The 13758-nt window shown below is 33.1% G+C and overlaps 1 pseudogene; it reads right to left on the bottom strand.

The window, feature by feature from the left end:
- Positions 1-321: 321 nt before the first annotated feature.
- On the bottom strand, positions 322-3313 carry LOC131055954 (linoleate 9S-lipoxygenase 1-like; annotated as a pseudogene).
- Positions 3314-13758: the final 10445 nt, after the last annotated feature.

The raw sequence follows: 13758 nt of genomic DNA, 5'->3' as shown, positions 1-13758 counted from the left end.
GAGAACTTATTATTCTAATATCATAATGTTTTAATACATATGTATAAGCAATTATATTCACTTATATTCTATGTGAAACTTGATCATGATCACTAATTTATTCTAATGACATAATAATTTAATATATATTTATAATCAGTTATATTAAGTTATATTCCATGTGAAACTTGATTTTGATTACTAACTTTTTTTAATATCCATAATAAATTTAAAAACTAAAACAATCAATTAATAATTACACATTTTTTTATTTATTTTTAATGTTAAAACATAATAATAACTCTTTAAATTATAATATAACGCATACGTTCACCGTTCTGAAAAAGTTGTTCTTATGACAAATCAAATCATAATATATTAAATCAAGAATAAAGATTGTATCTATGAGAGTTATTGCCAACCTACCTCCCCTTCTACACACAGATAGCCAGCCGTGCTACCAGATTTGCAGGTATTTAAGTGGAATGAATAAATTTGGTCCTACACTAATCATTCTCTACGTCAATTGAGAAGACTGAGCATTGCAATTGCATGCAGTCGGGACATGAAATAAAGAGTAAAATATTACTGTCGAATTATGCCTGTACTCTGTTCTCTTATCGTACTGTACTTGTGTTCAAACTTCATATAGAGACACTGTTTGGAATTCCCCTTCCTGCCATCCCTCCGCCAAGGCTAAAATCAGAGGTGCTGGGATACAGCAGAGTATATGCTACTTGGGCTGGACCTCTTCTGTTTTTTAACATGGTGTCCTCATTCCTTTCACTTATTTTCTTCTCTATATCAACCAGTGTGGATCCAAACTTCTGAAATTGCTTCAAAACACGCTCACCATCTTCCTTGAGATACAATATTGTGCGAGTTGCATATGTCTTGGTTGTTTCCAGACCATTTATTCTATCTAAATATGGCATCAATAGATCATGATAATCCAGAATGAAGAGCTTGTTTTTCTGCAGAGCCTGCAGAAAAATGAAGAGTCGCAATTTCCCTGCAATCAATACTGATTTTTTTCTGAATTACGAGATGGGTCACTTGAAATATAAAAAATTACCTGAGTCACGGTTAAGCCATCAAGGTTTTTCTCAATATCTGCAGCAGTGATAGAACTTAGCTGGTCACCATACTCTTTTGGGTCTGACTTGCTCTTGGGAGGAAAGCTCTGTTATATAGTTCAGATTTCAGAATAAGAATGAGCCCATCAAGTCCCTAGAAAGTCGTTCTATGATCTACAGTATAAAATCAAATAAACTAAAAATGTTCTACAGGGAATCTATGTACATACTTTCAGAAGTTCTATGCACTCTGGATTCACACCAGAGATCATCTCACGGGCAAATTCCTCATCTTTCCTCCATGCATGTTGGTCAGCTGCATCCAAACTTCCCCATGTCAAAATACAGTTCCACAGAAGATGAATTCAGACATTTGTTAGTGAGATGTTCAGGATAATACCCACCAACAATAACTTGTGGAATAGGATACTTGTGTACTTCTCTACCTTCTGTCTTTAAAAACTGCTTGATGAGTTATAGTGGAATGAAATCCTTTACAGCCTCAAGGAAATGATTCTCAGGCAACTTCAAACCATCACTATACAGTTTCATGATGTCTTCGAAGGAGTCGAACTCATTCGGGGTAGAGTCGAATACAGATGTCACTTGTGGCACTAAAAACTGAACGATTGATTTCAGACCATAAGCCAAAAAGTCAGACAATTTGATTTGCCCAAAACGTTCATCCCGTGGAACATAAATGTCTAAGAACTTCAGTAAAGGCAGTCTGCTTTCAGTAGCCGGATCTATGTCAATAAACAGTCAAGAAACCATCAAATTCAGGCCGTTTTCGCTTCTATCCTCAAGATTCAGAAAGAAATTGATTCATATCACAAATAAAAATGGGTCTTGCAAACAGAAACACATTCTATATAAAGAAAGACCTTGGCAGGCTCTGAAAGTAAGTCAAAGCAACATAAAACTAGTTAAAATGGAGAATTTTTACAGGCAGTCAACTATAGAATTAAAACGAAAGAACCGATAAAATCATAGTCAATCACTGAAAAATTCAACAAACCAAGTCAGTACTGTAACATGGTAACAAACCTGCTTTAGTATGTGGACGACCAGTTCTACACCTTCGAGGGTAAGGAAGCTTTTGGGAACCACCCAATACAGGACGGCTTAGTTCTTCAATTTTTGTCTGGGTCTCCAAGATCATTATAAACATCATAATCATAAATTCTGTCTGATTCCTCCCTCTTTCCCATCCCATTTCCTCTCAGGCTTTCTAGTTCTTGTTTCCTCAAGTTGACAAGAACAGGGGGAGTATGAACGGGGAGATAACTCTGCTAATACCGAGAAGAAATTTATTAATAATTCTAGCCAGCTAACAATATCTTTAAGAGAATGATTTATGGATCCGACTGCTTAGAAGCATGCAGATCAAACAAGAAATTTTTCTCAGAAATCTAATTCAAAAACTTGAAAGAATTTTGGCCTTAAAACATTAGGTTTGCCCACCTGATTTGAGAAGAAAACTCTCTCAGCCGTATACTTAGAGGCAGGGTACACCCATGAATTGCATTCAAAATGAACAGAATTTCCTTCATGTTGCAGAGTCAAGGACTTGAGATAGAACTTACTATGATGAGAATTCTTGACCAAAATGGCTACTGGATTTCCAAAGTGAGAATCCGAATTGAAGTCAATTGCATAGGCTTTCTCCCCAGCAAGAAGCCCGTGAATAGAGATCCAATTCTTTAGAAATGCAGGCTCAGCCAGAATTCCAGACCCACTTTCTGCATATTTCAAGTTCAGCGAATTCAATAACAGTAATCCAGAAATGAAACCAAAATATAAACAAACTCAAAGCACGCTCTTACTTAGATCGACATTAGAACCCACAAGCCTAATCGACACTCCTTTTCCGACGAGCTCCGAAAGATCATCGGCAATGCTCGCTGGGAGATCTTGAAAATCAAGAAAGTTCTTCTTCTGAAGAACAATGTGTCCTTTTATCTTGTAGCCCATCCTGAAACTTCTTTCTCAATGATAATTAAGCAATGAGCATTCGATCCATATAGGTATATCGATCTGAATCATGATAGCTGAATGATGATGATGATAATGATTAGGGTCAAATAGAAGAACCAGCTGAGCAGGTAACTCACCTGAATTGAATTGACAAAAGCTCAAGGTTTGGGTTATCTTCCATGGAATGGTGGTCAGAAGAAAATAATAGGAGCTACGTGTTAAGTTGCACCGTCGTTGGGAATAGTGTGTGATTATACGTCCAATGGGTGCTCGCCAGTCTGGAACTTGCTCCTCCCCAACATTGAAGAGGCTGCAATCAGATCTTTGGCATCTTCCTTTACTTTTCTTTATACAGGTGTTTATTTATAATAATATTAAGAGAGTAAAGTTTTTTTGTTGGATTGAATTATTAGAAGGAGAAAGATTTAAGATACCAAATCTCGAATGAATTAATTTTTGAAGAGAATTTAAGTTCTTGGATAAGAATGAGATTTTTTTTTGAGTGGATTACATGGTAGAATTGTTTTTTATAATAATTGCGTAGAGATTTTTTTGTCAATATTTTAGATCATAGTTCATGATTTATTATTAAAAAAGAGGAAAAAATATAAAATGATTATAGAGTTTGCTTCCAAAAAAGAATGGACAAGAAGTAGAGGAAATGTAAAGTTAGAGTAGCCTAGATACTTATCAATAGAGAAAAAATAATAAAAAAAAAAGAAATTAGGGAATGGAGAAAGAAACCATAACGGGTTAGAGGGTAAAAGTTCTAAATAATGTAGGAATAAAAAATGACAAAATAAAAATCACAATCACAATAAATACTTAAAGAGGAAAGAAATTAAACATAAATGCCAAAAATAAGAAGAGCAATACAAACATCAAAAAATGAGTAAGCGAAAATTAGTGATAAAAATAATTATATAGAAATGTCCGAGCTAAACACAACCAATCAAAGAGGATTAGAGAAAAGAAATGGAATAGAGGGGCATGCCAAATAACAAGAAGGCCAATGTCCAAAGAGCTTAATAATACACTCAACAAATAGAATGAAAAAATCTTAAGAAATTTGAATACCAAGAATAACAATAAAGAACAAAGGGAAATGAAAAAATGAAAAGACATAAGGAAATTAGAAGAGAATCAAAATAAAAGTTACTCAATATTAAGACCAAAGAACTAAAAAGAGAGCCAATAAAAGAGTGATAAAAGCAAAAAGAATAAAGAAATGATGCAATTTAATGGGAGGATAGAAGGACCTAATGATTCACAATAGGAAAAAGTCATAAAGATAAAATTAATGAAATGAATCTAAAAAAGAAAGCAAGCAAGTTGAAGCACATGCCAAAAAAAGGACTAATAAAAGGAGATGGGAGGGGACACTCATTAAGATGGTAGGGCTATGAGCATTATGAGGGAGTGAGGGGGAAAGGGAGAGGGAGAGGAAAAAATAACAAGAAGTAAGACATGAAAGTGTAAAGACAAGAAAGTGGAGGTGGAGGAGGGAGCTCAAAATATCAAAAGAAGGGATGGAGCAAGTAATAAGAAAAGGTGGATGACAAACAAGAAAGACTATGGAGAGTAGTAGGGTTGGCAAGAGTTTAAGAGTGGATGTCATGTCAAGTTTGAGTTTCACCCCTCAACTCAATTAAGGTTCAAGAGATGACAATGGATGTCAATTATTTTTGTTTTTTTAAATGAAGTTTTCTTCTCTCCCAAAGACTCTTCATCCCCTAGACAAATGCAATGCTTGATCGTAGATGAGTGTTTGACAAGGAACAATTTGACAATCTACTCATACCTATGTTTTTTAACTCTAATGTTGATGAAGCAGAAAAAATGTCTACACAGTTCAAAACAATTGTAAAGACCATAGATTTCACATGTGCCTGAAAGTAAAATGTTAAAAAATGACGCCGCGGCACAACTTCTTGTGAGCTTCGACGTGTTGAGGAAGCCTTCCCTCATAATCAAACTTTGTTTTTGGTTTGTGTTTAAGTATGATAAATGACTGTTAATAGAAACCACATCAGCATCGTTGTTCCACGTGACACGAGAATGAATTTGCACCGTAGCTTAAAAGTTGGCATATAAATATATTCTGTGCAAATAAAGTAGGCTAAACAGATAATCCAGAGTCTGTGTTTGAATGATTTTAATAGAAAGTAGTTAAACGTGTAGACGTGTCATATGTTGAAACTGTAGCTACGAAAGATATGGCGTGGGTAAGTGCCCTTTTTTTTGAGGAAAACGAATATATGGGGTAAGTGTACAGCTGAGATATATGAATGTTTACAATGAAAATGATGTGATAAGAACAGGAAAGTGATGTGTATAATATCATATTTTTATGTAAAATATAACTTATATGCAACTTAAATGGATCAATTATCTATTAGTAATCATAAATATGTGTTATCTCTAACTTTTATATCCAACACTAAAGGACCACTAGTTGAACACAAAAAAATATTTGTTGTTATAAAAACAACATTATTATATAAAATACACTTATATTGAACACAAAAGGACCAATTGTTGAACACTAAACCTTTGGACAATCCCTCACATTTCATGGAAAAAAACAAGGTATTTATTATGTTCACCTTTTATATTTGTGATAAGACAAATTATTAATATGAAACACTCTAATGCATATAGATTACTACCCAATAGTTGTACACATAAATATAATAATTTTTCACTATGATAGGAGTACGTGTTTTAAGTGAAAATCTTATTTTATAAATGACACACTTATAGTGGATAGCTATGATATTTTATTTGGAGCAAAAATTATTTATTTATCTTGTTAATGAATGTATTTATGCCTTTTTATATAACATTTATAGGTTCTCTCATGTTCAAGTATTAGTTCATTTTGATCAACATTTGGTAATTTTTTTATTTACATGTGGATTATTTATTTACAATATATTGTATAAATACGTGGCAAGACTGGATATTATAAGTACAAGTGGATGTACAACTAGTGGCCATGTACAACTATTGACCTAGTTCATAAAGAATGGCAATGATTTGGTATAGATAATTATAACCCATATATTGGTCTACTCTTAATTAGAATTTTAAGAGAGTAAAACTTTTTTTGTTGGGTTAAATTATTATAAGGAGAAATATTTAATATACCAAATCTTGAATGAATTAATTTTTCAATAGAATTTATGTTTTAGGGATAGGATATAGAGATAAAGGAGATGGGATTTTTAAAGTGCGGTAGAGTTGTTTTCTAATAATAATTGTGTAGAGATTTTTTTTGTCAACACTTAAGAACACATTTCATGATTTATTATCAAAAAAAGAAGAAGAAAGAGATAAAACTATAGAGTTAGCTTATTAAAAAAAGGAAGAACAAGAAGTTATAGAAAACACAAGTTAGATATATAACCTAGATACCCAACAATAGAGAAAAAAGAAGCATAAAAGTTTAGAGGGTAAAAGGCGGAAATAATGTAGGGATAAAAAATGAAAAAAAAAAAAATTCAAAATCACAATAAATTGCTACAGTTTGTACTTAAAAAAGAAATAAATTTACATAAACATTAAAAATGAGAAGAACAATACAAACACCATAAAATGAATAATAATAATAATAATAATAATAATAATAATAATAATAATAATAATAATAATAATAATAATAATAATAATAATAACAACTATATAGAAACACCCAAGCTAAACACAACCAATCAAAGAGAATAAGAGAAAAGAAATTAAATAGAAGGACATGAAAAATAATAAGAAGACCAATGTCTAAAAAGGGTAATAATACCAATAAATAGAATGAAGAAATGCTAAGAAATTTGAGAACCAAGAATAACGATAGAATTTAAATAAAAGTTATCTGATATTAAGGCCAAAGAACTAAAAAGAGAACTAAGAAAACATAGATAAAAGCTAAAGGAATAAAGAACTGAAACGAAAAAATAATGTAAGATGATGGGAGGATAGAAGGAGTCTAGTTCCACCCCTCAACTCAATTAAGGTTCAAGAAATGACAATGGATGTGAATTGCTTTGAGTTTTTTCTTAATGAAGTTTTCTCCTTTAGCAAGGACCCTTAGATCCTCTACACAAATACAATGCTTGATGGTAGATGAGCGTTTGATAAAGATCAATTTGGTAATCTACTCATGCTTGATGTCAACACTATTTTTTTTAATTCTAATATTGATGGAATAAGTGATCTTACCTATGTATAGAGTTCCACATGAACAATCAATCTTATAGACTTTTGATATCTATTAATAAAGATGATATTGTAGATGGTAGTACATAATATTCAAAAGTACACTTGAAACCTTTCTTACCAAAATCTTTAGATATCTGCATAAGCATAGATGCCTGAAAGTAAACGTTCTAAATATGAAACCATGACACAAAATCTTGCGATCTTCGACGTGTTGACGACGTCTTCGGTGAGTAATGAAACTTAGTTTGTGGTGTGTGTTAGGCCGTGTGATATGTTGAAAAATGAGTGGTAACAGGAAGCACATGATCAACGTCGTTGTTTCATGTGACATGAGAATGATTTTGCACCGTAGCTTAAAAGGTGGCATAATATAATATATTCTACTCTGCAAATAAACTAGGCTAAATAGATACTCTGCCCAGTTGGTGTTTTGAATGACTTTAATAGAAAGCACTTAAACGTGTAGAGTAGGAATAGGATTGGTGTAAGATATGGCGAGTTTAGTAAGTGCACTAATCTTTGTAAGGAAAGTGGCACAATGCTAACATTTTTGTGCATTCTGTAAGATGACAAATTAGTAATATATCAGTGACTAGGTGGGAAACACCCCCCAATCCTTCTAATCTGATTGATAAAAAAATTGTTAAACTATGGAAGCTCCTTCCGGAGTTTAAAGTATTCAACAACAATGCAAAGATCAACAGAAAAAAGATCAAATGGTTAGCCCCAAACCCCTCTTGGAACAAACTGAATTTTGATGGGTCTGCCCAAAATACCTGCCAAGCGGGAGGTGGAGTCGTCTGTGACCACCAAGGGAATACTATTTGACCAGAGTTGGCTAAGTGTTTTTCTCGACTTTGCCTCTGCTCTAGTTCAACCATGGGGGGTGACAGACTAAGACTGGAACCCAACAAAACGGATGAATTTAAAGCCAGGTCGGTAGTGTGGTTTGTCTGCTTGGAAGGCGAGATTGATAAATTTATGAAACACATGAAAGGAAATGATGAGAGACTGTCTAAGAAGTTCGTCGCCTCCTGGGAGGATAGAAGGGTCACCATGGGTGGTATTTCCTTTGAAATCAACGAAGAGATGATCGCTCAGGCAATGGGTCTATCCATGGAGGGGACGAAATGGAAGAAACAAAGCTGCATTTCGGATACCACCAGCCTGAACTAGTTTTTCCGTGAGGGGGAGAACCCTGTGAAGAGGGCGGGTGACTTCAACTGGGAGGAGATTCTGCCACCTTGGGACAAGGTCTGCTACATCATAATGAAATATTTCACCATTGAAGGATGGTATGGGGTCTTCTACTATTATCACCTTCCTTTCCTTAACCATCTTAGGAATAAAGATCTTATCTCCATTACTTTTTTTTTTTTTTTTCTGTTGCACTCTTTCGACTCTAATGTTAAAGATATTGTGGAGGCTAAGAAAAAAGGCAAGGACTTTCCTATTCTACACCAAGGCCTTATCCTCCGCCTTTACAATTTCCACCTAGCCCTTTGCCCCTCCCCCCCACACGATTTCTGTCCAGAATGTGCCTGACAACCAACCCCTAGCCATTGCTGCTAATAAACCCGATATAAGCCCTCCTCAGCTGCCTGAAATTGGCTCTTGTAGTAAGAAGAATAAAAAGTGCCATTTAGAGGATATTAAAACCCCTAAGAAAGTTAGAATTTAGGAAACTAACTCTAATGTGGATGTTACGGATGAGGCTAACACTCCCCACCACTCTGTGAGATTAGCCTCCAAACCCCCTGAGAAATCCTTAAGGGACACCTCCTCATCCCATGAAACTGGGAATTCCATCCATTCTGACAATGTGGCCCCGTTTCAGTCTACTTCGACCCCCCAGTTTGCCAGCTCCACCCACGCTTCTGAGAGTCCAAAAAGTTCCATGAGTCCGGAGGCCGACCCCAAATCCTAGACCAACTCTCGGTCCCCTACTCTTAGGTTCAATAAGATGATGGTAGTGGAGGAAGTGAGTAGCATAAAGGAGGAAGAGGACAACAATTTGGAGGAATTGGGTAAGAAAGTGGAGTGTATGTTTGAAAACTTGCAAGAAATCACCAGCAGAATGGAGGCCTTTGAGAACAAGCTGCAGGACGTCTCCAGGTTTGCTCTGAATGTTATGCACTGCTTGGCGACCACTCAGTGTCTTCTGTAGGAAAGCATAATCAAAGGCAAAGGAAAGGAGGACGAAGACTATAGGGACCTCTTCAAATTCCTCACCAAGGAATGGGTTAGAAAGCTCCTCCCCAAGAGGAGACATGGAAAAAAGAAATAGTTGTCTTCTATGGTTTGGATCTCTGGTTTTTTGTTTCGCCCTAGTGGCCAATTGGCTTATAGTTTTAGTTTCTGGTTATGCTTGAACTTAACTATTTGTTGCCCTGCGTGGCATACTTTTATTAAGACTTTTATTTACCTGGTTAATATGCATAGAATGATTAAAGTTTTTGACAGAAGAAAAGTTTAGGGGGCTGTGATTTTGTTGTTGCTCTACTGATAGTTGGCTTGCCATTGTTTTTCTTGTTCTGTACCTGGGTCAGCCCCCTTGTTTTGGCTGCTTTTAATATCAAAAACAAGTTTGGAGAGATAAGCTATTCTGATATCATCATAATTGCACTGAGAGAGATTACATGGTCATATTGAGGGAGTTCTTTAAATGCATGTTTAGAGGTAATAGTCTCTATCTTCAATGGTACAATGTCTAAGCATCTAGGGAAAAAACTTGCAAGTTAGTGGATAGCCTACAAAAAACTATAAAAAAATCTTAGGTAAGAATATCTAAATGCACATTTAAAAAAAAAGAGAGATTTGTATTGCACGAAAGAAGATGTGTACTCAACTATGATGTTAGAATGAATTTTGTTGCACATGTATCTAGTACAATGCATGTATTTATACATGACTTATTCAACTAGGCCTCCAATAGAGAATCAACATATTTGTATACATATATAGTGCTCTTTGTGTGGGTAGCAACATGAAGATGCCAAAATCATATTGAATTGAATGGTTGGTAAAATTATGTGGTGTATATGTGGCCATGTGTTAGACAAATGGTGTTGCATTGAATTTATCTTAGCATTTAGGTAGGGATTCTTAATTGTAGAGTCTTGTTATGTTTGAAGAGTCATATAGAGGATTGCAAATTGTTATGCTACAATACATCATGAGTGGTGATGGGTTTGTAAGCTACAAAAACTTTTGAGGTACCAATTTTTGCACTCAAACCATTTGCACTTTCTTAATAAGCATTATTCTCTAGTGTGCATATCATTAGTGAAGAAAATTAGGTGTTGAGTCATTCTTGATATAGACATAAAAAATTTACCATTAATTTTCTTCAAGGTAACTTTACCATAGATTAATTAAACAGTTCATTATTTGATTAAAATTGCCTTCATTATTCCTCATTAAATAATTCTCATTCCTGCCCTAAGTTTATTTAAATTAAAAATCTCAATTAAATAACCTTAATTTATTAATGAAGGTCTTGAATGTGTTAGATGAAGCATGGTGTCTCATCTAATTCCTTCTTTTGAACACATATTTGTTGTTGATGAGATGTCAAATGACACTCCTTTTTGTAATGTAAGATATGTTTGAAAAGGGTTATGCCCCATAAAGTTGTAAAGTTATCTATTGTAGGGATGTTGAATGTAGGGAAGTTGTTATCCCATTTGTGTGGTGTTTTTATGCCACATTATAAATTATTGATGGACTTAGAGGATTAAAGAAACTTAAGATTACCAAAAATAGTTAATAATGTTTTCTTGTAATATATCTCATAGCAAATAATAAAAGTAAATGGAATAGTATGCATCCACAAAAGCATGTCATTGAGACTTGTTCAAAGCCTCAAAAAAAAGATCACTCAAAGCATGCCATTGAGAGATTTACAAAAGAAATTCTAAAAAGAGGAACATCGATGAGGTTTTGTTTAGATCAAGGAGTTCACATGGCAAGGTATTGATTGATTTGATGAAAATTTCTTGTAAATGGGAAGTAGTTTCATAATTTGATAGAAGTTTACAAAGTTGTTGAGATTGTTGTATCAATGCAAATATGCAAAGTTGTAAAACAAAAAAATTATAAAAGTTACAAGAATGAAAAATTACAAGAAATCATTGTAAGATATCTTCTATAGTTCAAAGAAGATTTATAATGTTGACAGTTTGATGGGTTTGCCCCCAAAATTCTGAATAGGTTGAATGATATTCCTTGTTTTTATACTATCTCCAAAGTTGTATGGTCAAACTTATTTTCTTTCCTTTTGATGGTTTGAGACATGTTTTGCAAGTTCTCTTTTAAGGTTAAATGTTGCTTTTGTTGTATGGTGAAAGTTCAATACTATGACATACCTTTATAACAATAAAGAATAAAACGAGCCCAACATTTTAACTTGAAGCATCTAAAAGTGATATATATTGTTTAAAATTTAACCTAATGTAAACTAACGAATTATACATTTTTATTTTAAGTTTATGTTTGTGTTTGTTTTTATTTTAAAACACTATTTTGATATTTTCTTAATAAAATTAACATTATAATTTAATTATTGAAAATATTCATAAAATAAGTTTAAGAGGATTCATTTTTTATACTAAATTTCATTTTTCCTTTATATTATCTCATTTTGCTATGTTGAAACTTTAGTGCATTGAGTAATTTTTTTAATGTAGATAAATATTTTTTAATAAATGTTGAAATTTTACTATGCTAAAAATATAATATTTTTAGGAGGCCTCTCCTTTATGTCTCAATTTCTTATAAATAATTAGAAACTAATTATATTGTCTCAACAAGAATTCTCTCTTCTAGTACATCATATTTTTCTTAATTCTTGAGTTTCTAATTAAGCCTATGTTTACTTGTAATGAACTAAAACACACACACACACACACACACTCATATATGCTCTTGGATATACTAAAGTAAAGGCTGTTTAAAAAAAAAATTGATCTGTTTATAACGTTAGAAATTTTAATTCAAAGAAAAGGTTTTAAAAATTTGAAAAAAGAAAAAGGTACCTATTTATTGCTAGAAATTTAAATAAAATGTTTTGATCAAAATAATTCTATCCAAAATGATTTTGGTCAAGAATGTATGTTAATATAAATATAAATATACTATTAACACTATAAATGTGTTATTGAAATTAGTTCTAGTCAAACTCAATTCAATTAGAAGAAATTCTACTAAAATTCTAGCATCCACTAAGCAATAGATCATGACACACTATTTTAGTTGAAACTTATTTTGTCAATTTTTTGCAAATGAAATTACTAATCTAGAATAGTCATGAATATGTAAATGCTTGTTCTAATGTATGGCAAAACTTTGAAATTTTACCTTACAAATGAAAATAATAATCTAGAATACCACTATAAGTAGTCATACAAAATTCACTAGACTATTAGGGAAATCTAATCTCTTCAAATGTGTAGTTTTCTATATTACAAGTGATTGCATTTGTAAATTTAGATTGTTTGAAGGTTCATATTGATTAAAGTGTTGATTTGCATTTATAGAAATTCTTTAAAGAAGGAATTGCAACAAAAAAAAATCTAATTATTTAAATACTAAATAACTTTCTAACTATTAATATTAGAAGCTAATTATTAATGACTAACAAAAAATTAACAAAGATACTAATAAAATCAAATAAATAAAATTAAATCTTCGCATTTCACTAGTAGGTGAAGCAAGGGAAAACCGAATGCAAGGTTAGGTTGTTATTTTAAACCCAAATAAACACAGAAAACCAAATAAAGTATAAACCAAACTTTTTATACCTTGCAAGAGAGAGTTCTCTCGTGTTCCTCCGATTGAACTATTGGTGAAGCCAAGGATGCGCCCCTCCTTGAATTGTTTGGATTAGTTCCTTGGTTAGGATGTGGATTTCTCTTCACACACAACAAGATTGGTTGGATTTGGATTGGATTTGAATGATGATGGATATGGATTAGATGAGAGAAGATTTGGGCATTATGATGGTGTGATAATGATATTGGATTTCAAATTAATAGCATAAGATTATATTAGAAGTGGATGATTTGTGAGGATTGGAGACTCCAATTTATAGATTGGAAGAGGCCAAAATGAAGGGCCGAGATTGATTTTGGGATGAAGGGTTGAGATCGATCTGAGAGGGAACACATGGATTGAGAGGACAACGTGTGGGATTCAAGAGATATGTCATAAAGGCATTTCTTGTCTCCACACCTCTCAAGGTTCATGGGGAAGATCTCCCAAGTACATTGGGAAGATAAAATAACAATATAAGATTTTTTGGCGGGAGGGAGAAGGAATTAAAAATTCCAAAATAAGATGATGTGTGAGAAGACTAAATGGATAAAGGAATTAAAAATTCTTTGGGAAGAGGATGCATGGGGATATTCAAAGAATTTGAATTTCTTTGAAAGGATCAAGGTGATTAGGGATATGCAAATGATTATGGGGATTGATTAGGTGGGTGAATGAGAGATTAGAGTGCAAGTGAGAA

Source organism: Cryptomeria japonica, chromosome 4 (genome assembly GCF_030272615.1).
Source record: "Cryptomeria japonica chromosome 4, Sugi_1.0, whole genome shotgun sequence".
Taxonomy (NCBI): Eukaryota; Viridiplantae; Streptophyta; class Pinopsida; order Cupressales; family Cupressaceae; genus Cryptomeria; species Cryptomeria japonica.
The sequence above is the reverse complement of the archived record's forward strand: the minus strand, read 5'-3'. Positions and strand labels throughout refer to the sequence as shown.